This window comes from Alnus glutinosa, chromosome 6 (assembly GCF_958979055.1).
Source record: "Alnus glutinosa chromosome 6, dhAlnGlut1.1, whole genome shotgun sequence".
Classification (NCBI taxonomy): Eukaryota; Viridiplantae; Streptophyta; class Magnoliopsida; order Fagales; family Betulaceae; genus Alnus; species Alnus glutinosa.
In genome coordinates, this window is record NC_084891.1 from 11,043,294 (window position 1) to 11,053,942 (window position 10,649).

Here is a 10,649-nt window from a genome sequence, read left to right on the forward strand (position 1 = left end):
TTCTGCACATTCTGATTGTAACTCCATGAAAAATTGGGGTGGTTTCGCCACCCTGCATTGTAAGTGTTGGAGTATGGATTGTTCTTTGGAGGATAGTTATTCTGTCCCACATAGTTTGCTTGCTCTTGATCTGTAAAAGAAGACATGGGGCAAGTCTCAGTGGTGTGGTCAGAGTGAGAACATATGGCACATACTTCAATTTGAGCAATCTGTTGAATGGGAGAGATGTGATGAGTAGTCATGGCTTTTACTAGCATGTCCAGTTTCCTCTCCATGGTAGCCATCTGAGTTTGAACGCCATTATTGACATTTACTTCATAAACGCCCTTTCCTTTGAGTCCTTGTCTTTCTCGGGATGAAAACTATTGGGAGTTTTCGCTTAGAGTCTCAAAGAGTTCGATGGCCTCTTCGCTATTTTTCTCCATTAGCACGCCTCCACAAGCTGAATCTACAAGACTTTTGTTAGAATTATTTAAACCTTCATAAAAAGCTTGTACCTGATCGTCTTGAGATAGATTATGATGTGGGCATTTTAGAAGTAGCTCATTGAAGTGCTCCCACGCCTCAAAGAATAGGTCTCCATCTTTTTGTTGGAAGGTTTGGATCTCCCTCCTCAATTGCCTAGTCCTTTGGGCTGGAAAGAACTTTTTCAAGAACTTTGTGGCCAACTCCTCCCAATTATGAATAGACCCTGAAGCCAAAGAGTTTAACCATAACTTAGCATTATCTTTCAAGGAAAACGGAAAAAGAATTAACCTGATTCCTTCCGCGTTTAAGCCATGGATGTTTTGTGTCTTGCAAAGATCAAAGAAGTCTCGAATATGAAGATAAGGATCCTCTGTAGGTGTGCCTCTGTAATGTGGAACCATGCTGAGCAGGTGGGGGGATAAATTGAAATTGCTTTGGACATTCGGCTGGAAAGCAATGCAAGAGGGCTGATCTAGATTCTGTGGTATGAAAGAACTCTTCATGGGCTTCCGCTCCGGTGGATTCTCTACAAGTTCTTCTGCCATCTCTTCCTCAACTTTGAATATAATTTCTGATTTTGAGGTGTCTCTTGGCTGTCGAATAGTGCGTTCGATCTCTGGATCGTATGGAATAACGTCTGAATTCTGAGATCGACGACCTTGCATAGACAGAAAATTCTGTAACCGTGGATAGCAGCTTCAGTACTGCTGTTTGGAAGAACTGTGCTCGAGCGTATATGGCTTGTGCGCTCGTCCACAATACCAAATTCGAAATTCTGCAGAAAAGAACTCAGAAACGGATGAGAATTTTTTTAATTTTTAATTTTAATTTTTTAATTTTTTTTTAATTTTTTAATGAACAGAAAAAAAAATACGAAAATAAAAGGAAAGACTTTTAAAACACAATTAACACAATCCCCGGCAACGGCGCCAAAAACTTGTTGTGCAAATATCTACCTAAATAAATAGGCAAATACTTGTACGTTTTACTCGCAAGTGCACAAGATCAAAACAATAGTATAGCAGGCAAATACGAGATCATTCCCACGAGGATTGGTATAAATTGTCTTTAAAGAGAAATTCCTAAAAGCGATATGATGAATAAGACAGGATAAAAGATTGAATTAAAAATACTATGAAGAAAAGGTAGGGCTTCGATATCCACCGCTAATCATACTCAAATAAGATTCGCAAAAAAGGATTTAGCATGGTATCTACTAAGTTGTTCTTCAAGAAAGCATAAATCTATGGAAATCGATAAACACACTCAGATTGGAATATGGTATCTATTCCAGTTGTCTTTATGTTGATTAATCCAAGAACCTGTGTCGGGGTTCTTCCGTTACTCTATTATGCCCAGGACTCGGTCATCCAAATTGACATAAATAACAAATCCATACCACAAGAATATGCTAGCTAAACATAAACATGCGAGGAATTCAAGAAACTAGAATTAATCAAGTTAAGCATCAATATATAAATTGTAGCAAGGCAAATTGAAAAACTTAAAAAGACATGATTAGGGCTTCATCGAGCCCTAACTAAAGTATTAGTTACACATAATTTGGATGGAAATCATCCTCATAAGAAATTAATAAAGGAAAAGAAATAAAATAAAAACTATAAAAAAACCTCCTTCTTAATGTAGCCTTTGATTCTTCCTCCAAGTTTGTGTCTTTCTTCAAAGGCTAGAGGCCTATTTATAGGGATTAGAGAAGCTTTAGAAGCTCTAGAATTCCTATTACAATTCTAAGTAGGTTTTCTAGTCCAAAAACAATAATTACAAGTCTTCTCCTTTTTCTGAATTTCTATCCAAGTAGGAAAATGATTCCAAAATTCGTACAGATTTGCGGTCTTTTATTGCGGGGCGATTTTGGCATGGAAAATGTCCGAATTAGGAAAAACTTATTTCTGACATATTTGTTGCATTTATTATTAGCTTTCCAACGCCATCAATTTTGTTGCAATCTGATACTTGAGCCAAAAGTTATGATTAAATTACTGAGATGTGCTCATTCTGGATTCTTTCCAAAGATAACGAATTTTTGCCAACTTCTCTTTCCTTAAATTCAAAATTGATTTGGAGTTTGAATCTATCCAAAAGTGAGTTTGCTGACTTCATTATAATCTTGGAATTTGATCGGTTTTTCTTTTAAAACCTGTAAAATATAAAAAAAACACAAAAACAACACAAAACATCAAATTATAACAAAACTAAGAGCATAACATATGTAAATTAAGGGGCTTGAATGTGTAACATTTAGTACTTATCAGCCAGCCTACCGGATGAGTCCTACCGAGCACCAAGAGCTACGTCGCCAAGTCATGGAGTTGCTTGAGCAAGGTTTCATCAAGGAAAGTTTGAGTCCTTGCGCAGTCCCAGCTCTATTGACTCCCAAGAAGGATGGGAGTTGGCGTATGTTCGTTGATAGCCAGGCCATTAACAAGATCACCATTAAGTACAGGTTTCCCATCCCACGCCTTGACGATATGCTTGATGTTTTGCACGGCGCAATGATCTTTTCGAAAGTTGACCTACGTAGCGGATATCATCAAATCCGCCTACGACCTGGTGATGAGTGGAAGACCGCGTTCAAAACCCGCGATGGCCTCTTTGAATGGCTTGTCATGCCCTTTGGTTTAACCAACGCACCAAGGACTTTCATGCGGGTTATGACACAGATTCTACGACCTTTTATTGACAAGTTCGTCGTGGTATACTTGGATGACATCTTTATATTTAGCAAAAATTTGGAAGAGCATGTTGATCATCTTACTCAGGTACTTCGTACACTCCGCTTTGAGAGCTTTTATATTAATCTTAAAAAGTGCTCATTCGCACAACCTAGTGTGCTGTTTTTAGGATTTATCATCTCTTCCAAGGGTGTCACTGCAGATCCGGAAAAGGTGCGAGCTATATTGGAGTGTCCGACGCCCAATAACATCCATGAGGTTAGGAGTTTCCATGGTTTGGCTTCATTCTATAGAAGGTTTGTGAAGGGATTCAGTTCTATTATGGCTCCTATTACAGAATGTACAAAGAGGGGAGCTTTCTTATGGACCAATGCCGCTGCAAAGGCTTTCCTTCAAGTCAAAAAATTGCTCACTGAGGCACCAGTCTTGCGCATGCCCAATTTTGATGACCCCTTTGAAGTTGCTTGTGATGCATCCCATACGGGCATTGGAGGAGTGCTTAGCCAGCACGGTCATCCCATTGCTTTCTTCAGTGAAAAACTTAATGAAGCTAAAAGGAAGTACTCTACTTATGAGCTTGAACTCTATGTCGTGATGCAGTCGATCAAATATTGGCGACATTACTTGATCCACAGGGAGTTTGTCCTTTTTATGGATCATGATTCGCTCCGCCATTTGAATTCTCAAAAGAAACTAAACTCCAAGCATGCTCGTTGGTTTACTTATCTACTACAATTCACCTTTGTCCTCAAGCACAAGGCCGGTGTTGAGAATCAAGTAGCTGATGCACTCAGTCGGAAATCCTTGCTCCTTACCACATTATCTATTGGAGTTCCATGTTTTGCAGATCTTCCTCCAACTTACAAAGCTGATCCGGATTTTTGATCTATCTATGCAACACTTTGCGACAACCCACGGACCACTTATGCTGACTATAGTATGCATGAAGGCTACATCTTCAAAGGTACTCGGCTGTGTATTCCACAGTCCTCACTTCACGAATTATTCATCCAAGAACTGCACTCCGGTGGCCTAGCTGGACATTTTGGGCGCGACAAGACACTTACTCTCGTTGAAGATCGTTTCTTTTGGCCTCAACTTTGACGAGATGTGCAGACTGCCATCAAACATTGTTGTACCTGTCAATTGGTAAAGGGGAACAAAACTAATGCAGGACTATATACGCCTCTTCCCACTGCAGAGAAACCATGGGTCGATATTAGTATGGATTTTGTGCTTGGGTTACCCAAGACAGTCCGGGGTAATGATTCTATTTGTGTGGTTGTTGATAGTTTTTTGAAGATGGCCCGCTTCTTGCCGTGTTCCAAGACCTTTGATGCATCTCGGGTCGCTGCACTATTTTTTTCAGAAATTGTCCGTTTACATGGTGTTCCTACTTCCATCGTTTCCGATCGGGACGTGCGTTTTGTTAGTTACTTTTGGAAAACTCTTTGGGCCAAAATGGGCACCAAGCTCAAGTTGTCTAGCGCGTTCCATCCTCAAACTGATGGCCAGACCGAGGTTGTTAATTGGAGTTTGGGTAATTTGCTGCGTTGCTTGGTGACCGACCACCATACCACTTGGGACTTACAGCTTCCTCATGCTGAATTTGCTTATAACGGTTATGTCAACCGTAGCACAGGTCTTTCACCCTTTGAGGTCGTCACTGGCAGTAGACCTCAAGTGCCCTTGGACCTCACGCCTTTGCCCGTCCACACTCGTGTTAGCGAAGGGGCTGAAGATTTCTCCCAATATATTCAGAATATTCATGCTGAAGTTCGTCTCAAGCTTGTGGTAGTGCTGATAAATATAAGCAACACGTTGACCTTCATCGTCATCATGTTGCCTTTGAAGTTGGGGATTTGGTGTTGATTTGCCTACGTCCAGAGCGTTTTCCTCGAGGTACTTTGCATAAGCTGCATCATCGTCGTGCTGGTCCTTTTAAGATCCTCAAGCATCTCAGTTCCAATGTTTACCACTTGGAACTTCCACCTGCATTGTCCATCATTCCTATCTTCAATGTGGAGGACCTCACTGCTTATCTAGGTCCTGTAGATACAGCCACATGTGTCGAATCTGCCCCTGCACCCCAAGCTCTCCTTCCTGCATCCCTTCCATCCCGTGATCATATTGAGGAGATCCTTGATGACCAGATTGCTTCCACGCGCCGAGGTGGTTACCAGAAGTTCCTCATCAAATGGAAAAATTGTCCTTTGTTCGACTGTTCCTGGCTCCAAACTGAAGAAGTGCAACGCCTCGATCCTGACCTTTATGATGCCTATCTTGCTAAACACTCGACGGAGTCGAGTTCTTTTCCTAAGGGGGGAAATTGATGGAGGACCAACAGCACCGACTTATGAAGAATATTATGATATTAGTTATTTTTATTTTCCTGCCTTATTAGTCTGATTTATGCTTTGTTATTTCGAATCTTTGTGATGTTTTTCCATAGTAGGATTGTTGCCCAAATAATCAAGTCGGTTGGCAAGTTGTTTAGGGTTTACTGAGTCCTATTTAAAGTACTCTTTGGACGAGAATCAGTTATTGAATCAAATATTGATGTTTCTGTTAGTATTTTGGTCTTATTCTGTGTTTGGACAAAATCACTTATGTGTAATGATGCGGTTAATAGGGATTCCACTTTCATAGTGATGTCAGAAGATTCTGCCTGCAAGTCAGAAGAATTTCAAGTTCCCTGTCAGCCGTCCGGACGATGTGTCATCCCGTTCAGACGCCCATCTGTCTACTGTTCCATCCATCCGAATGACGTGTCATTCCGTCCGAACATCACACAAACAAGCATCATCTGTCCGGACGATGTGTTTCTTCCGTCCGGACACCTACATTGTATCAAGAAGCTTCTGTGCCAGTTTGCTCCGTCCGGACGTTTCAGCAGCACATCCGGACGCCTATCAATTCTCGAACGGTTCACTGATTCTTTCCAAGTTCAAGAAAGGGAAGATCAATCAACCGTCCGGACGATGTGGTATCCCTTCCAGACACGTATCTCCGTAAGGCAAGAATCACAGTTCAAAATGAACCGTCCGGACATCTGGCAGCTGTGGTCTAGACGCTGGTGCATCGTATATGGTAACTGTCGATTCGACTTCAACCATCCGGACGTCTCCCCCTCATGGTCCGGACACACGCGCATCAGATATGGAAATTGAGTGTTGAAGTTTAGTCGTCTGGACGCTCCTGCCCCATGGTCCGGACGTGCGAAGCCTGTTATGAAAATTACTTGCAGCGGACGTGCGTCCGTCCGGAAGCCATCCCGTCCGGACGATGTTCTTATACAGGAAAGATTTCTCCGAGAAAATTTTGAAAAATCCTGTCGCACAGTTGTCCGTCCGAACGGCCATGGTTCACCGTCCAGACGGCTCCAAGGCATATTTTGCCTGACACCCATTCTAACCCCCAGCCTATAAATAGGGGCCCCTAGGCACTTAGAGCTGCAAGAATTCGGTGTGAATTCCATTAGAGCTCAGAGACGTGATATTTCCTCTGAAGCCGTTTTTCAAGTATGCTATGCTGTAAACCGAAGTCTATCTTAGAGGTCAGCTCTAAGGTAAGGAGTTCCATTGAAGACCCCTTCAGGTAGGTAAACCTGGTTGGGAAGCGTTCGTGTTGGGTTACACGTCAGAGATCAAGGTACGACCACTGCATCGGTACATGTGAGTGTTACTGTCTTGTATCTAACTTTGTCTTCTGAATAGTGAAATTCCTAGGTTTGGCTCCCTCGGAGTGGTTTTTCTCTTAACTGAGTTTCCACTTCATCAACAAAAATCTCTATGTCATTTACTTTCCGCTGTGCTTTAATTTTTGTTGACACTTGTTGCACACACTTTACTTTTAGAAGTCATTTCAATTTCTCAGTTTTTTTTACAGCCTTGAGATGAGACTTCTCAAAACAATGGTGTGACTCCATTGGGGTTTTATTGTGATTGATTTACCTGAGTATTATTATTCTTGGTTTATCAATCTCTTTGTTTGTTCAGTTTAATCAAATAAGTTCCAGTTCTTGTTTTTGGGAGCTACGCTACGTCAACTGATTTTAATTTTCAAAGACTTAAACCTAAAATATTAACTTTCTTTCGATCAAACGCCGAGCCTCACAGTGCGCTATCCATTTACACCATAATTTATTTCATATTTTCTATTTTCTTTTCATATTTTTGCTACGCATGGTGCTACACTTGCAAGCTATACCAAACAAGATCCTGTGTAGGGCCTTGTCGACTGCTCTGAAGGGCTCTGCTTGGATGTGGTTCAACAAACCAAAACCTAGATCGATTAGCCCATTCAATAAGTTGAATAAGCAGTTTGTGGGACACTTCTTATGAGGGTAGAGGCACAAAAGGCTGAGAACATACCTTTTGAATATCAAGCAAGACAAGGGCGAATCGCTTAGAGACTACGTGTCTCAATTGAATCGGTAGACATTACTGGTGGATGACGCAAACGAGAAGGTGGTCTTGACGGCCTTCATGGGAGGTTTTGGGGTGGTCTAGGTTCATGTTTTCCCTCTTCAAGACACAACTGACCAACATGCCAGAGCTCATGCTTTGAGCTTAGAAGTATATGAATGTGGAGGACAAAATAACTGCCTAAAAGGGTTTGGACCAAGGGGAGAGAGTCACCAGCTGAGCAAAAAGAAGATGCCTAACTCGGAGCATAAGTCCAAAAGGACAAACGAGCGGCCTGAGCCTCAACTGAGGAAGTCGGGAGCACCTGGTGGCCAGTTCACCTATTACACACTGCTCAACACTCCTGTCGAGCCGCTGGTAATAGAAATTAGGGATGCATGACTTAATTTATTTGTCAAATGTCATTTTTCTTTATTGGATGTAATGTGGTTAAGGATACCTTAGGTTTAAGATGTTGGTCTATATTATCGTATAGCTGCTAAAGTACTGTACTTTGGCATAAAAAAATCTTTTAAAGTGATCCAATGGTTGGGTTGGAATATTCATGACCTAGCAAAATGTCATCAAGAAACTAGCTAGCTTATGAACAATTTGATATATTAGTCAGTAGTGTGATACTAATCACATATATAAAAGTTATCGTCTTCGAATCACAAAAAAGGGTTTGGACAAATTGCGCTCTAAATCATGGAAAAGTTACATCCCCACAAACTGTCTAATCAAGCTTTCAACTGGAAGTGATCATAAATAAACTGTTATAGGGCTCGTGAAATTTTAAAAAAGGTTTAATTTAAAGGAAAGGAGGACCTGACCCACACTGATTCTGTCTCTTATACAGCTGCTCCATGGTGGGGGTGGCAGCAATATTCGTCATAAAAGCCTCATTCTTTCGTCACTATAATTAACCATGGCTCGTGGAATCCTGCCTCAAGCTTTCAAGAGAGATTTTTTATTTCTTTTCTTTGTTTGTTGATTCAACGTGTCTTTTTCAAATAGATACATCATATTTGCACAATGATACTTGATGGAATATAAAGTGTTATTGTGTTGTTTAAAAAAGGCTTTAAAAGCTTTGTTTTGAACTTATTTAATACGAAATATGCAATCATTAGGGAGAGAAGAACCTACAAAAGTTTCCATGTGTCCACATGGACAAAAGCATGATCTAATTAAACCTATTCTAGTAGATTCTCCAACTTAAGACATAAACCTGGTGAAATTTCTTACTCTTTGTCCTCATGGACAAAAGCATGATCTAATTTCTTTTTTATTTTTTTTAATTGAAGAGAGAAAAAAGTCATGAATATCTAATTAAACCTATTATAGTAGATTCTCCAACTTAACATAAACAACCTAGCATACGTCTTTGAAAATGAATAACATGGAAGTTACTAACAAATAAAGGCTACAATTAAAATAAGGGTGAAATATATCTTCACTCCATATTGTTTAATGTAATTCTTATTGATGCGTAAGTTTTTAATTGTTATAATTACACCATTTGTGGCATCCAATTGTTATAATTACTTCCATCCACTTCTATCTAGTTGAAACAATTAATATAATAATTGTATGAGAATAAATAGATACACATGATCAGGTGCATGTGGTTAGAGAAAGTGACAGATGAGTATGTGAGGTCATCTGGGCTTGTGACTAATTTCTTTTAATAGTTTTAATGTAAAGTAAATGACAACAGTTGATTACAATAATTGAATAGCACAAATGCAGTTAGAAAAACTGGAAACCCAAAAAGATTAGAACTGTATCTCACCCATTTCCAGCCAATCTCTTTCTTGGGATTTCACAGGCCGCATTAGTTTGAATGAATTCGATCAAGTCATTCAGGTGCTTTAATCCCTTCGTGGACATCTCTTCTTCGCAATGAAAGATGCGGCCATCATGCCCAACCTTTTCCTTATGATCGGATTTGAGGAAGGTTGAGGGTTGGTGTTTTTGTCGATGGTCGGAGGCGAAGGAAAATTTTACGGAAGGGAAAAGTCCAAGAAAAAAGAAAAAGGCACATGATCGATGTTACTGGCATGAGTTTTAGGCTCTAATACTACGTAAAATTTCATAACATAGTGAATAGATGAAAGCATGGAGAGAGACAAAGAAATTAAGTAGTTCGACTTATGACCTACGTCCACAAGCTAAAGTTTATAGACTACGTACATCTTTTCTCTTATTAATTTTGATTGTGTACAAAGCTTTATTTATATATAAAGCTTCACATGTGATTTGAATAGTTTCAAAATATATAAACATATCCCTTAAATTAAAGTAACTAAATTCTTTAATTTAGGGTAATCAAATCATCATTTTTTCATAAAAGAATTTCTATGGACATCCCAATGAATATTTTGAATTGACATAACAAAAACAAACTATAAATGTAGGTCCTACATTGATCATGAAACCCAGTTCACTGCCAAGAAATCTTCAACTTGCTGAATAAAATTAAAGATTAGCTTCTAGTATTAATTTGAGCAAGAGACCCCAAGGAACAAAAGATCATGGCCCTGAAATTGGAAACCATGCTCATTTTGCACTGAAATAATGTTAAGACAACCATAATAAGTGGATTCCAGGGCATTGTTCGAAGAGATATTGTCTTTACTATTCCTTTAGATTGATCGTTTCGTAAATCAACTACTCTATATTATTAATTTATTCTTTTTAATAAATAAAAAAATCAAGCACTAAAGATATTAAAATAGGCATAGAAGTACTAATTAAGAAAGAAAAATAAAAAAGGCATTGGAAAAGAAGACGTCTAACTTCTTCTGAGTTAACCATTACTTTTATAACCCACAAGTCAAAATGATATATTATATTTTCCCTTGATTGCTTTTAAGATTACACATTTATCAATATTGATTAACTCTACTTTTAACAAGAAAGCACTTTGGAAGAAAAAAAGAAAAAAAAAAAAAAAAGTTTTGAGGAAACAGAACACCCATTTAATTTGGCAAGGCTAATTACACTTCTTCTTAATTAAGAGATGTGTTCACTATCATTCTCATACATATTTTTTCTCTATCTTTTTCTTTGTTAAAAA

The 10,649-nt window shown here is 39.2% G+C and overlaps 1 non-coding gene across 1 annotated transcript; it reads left to right on the forward strand.

Annotated features, from left to right (window-relative positions):
• Positions 1-513: 513 nt before the first annotated feature.
• LOC133872091 (small nucleolar RNA R71) lies at positions 514-620 on the forward strand. The gene has a single exon (XR_009900940.1). It is a non-coding gene; the product is annotated as a small nucleolar RNA R71 (small nucleolar RNA).
• Positions 621-10,649: the final 10,029 nt, after the last annotated feature.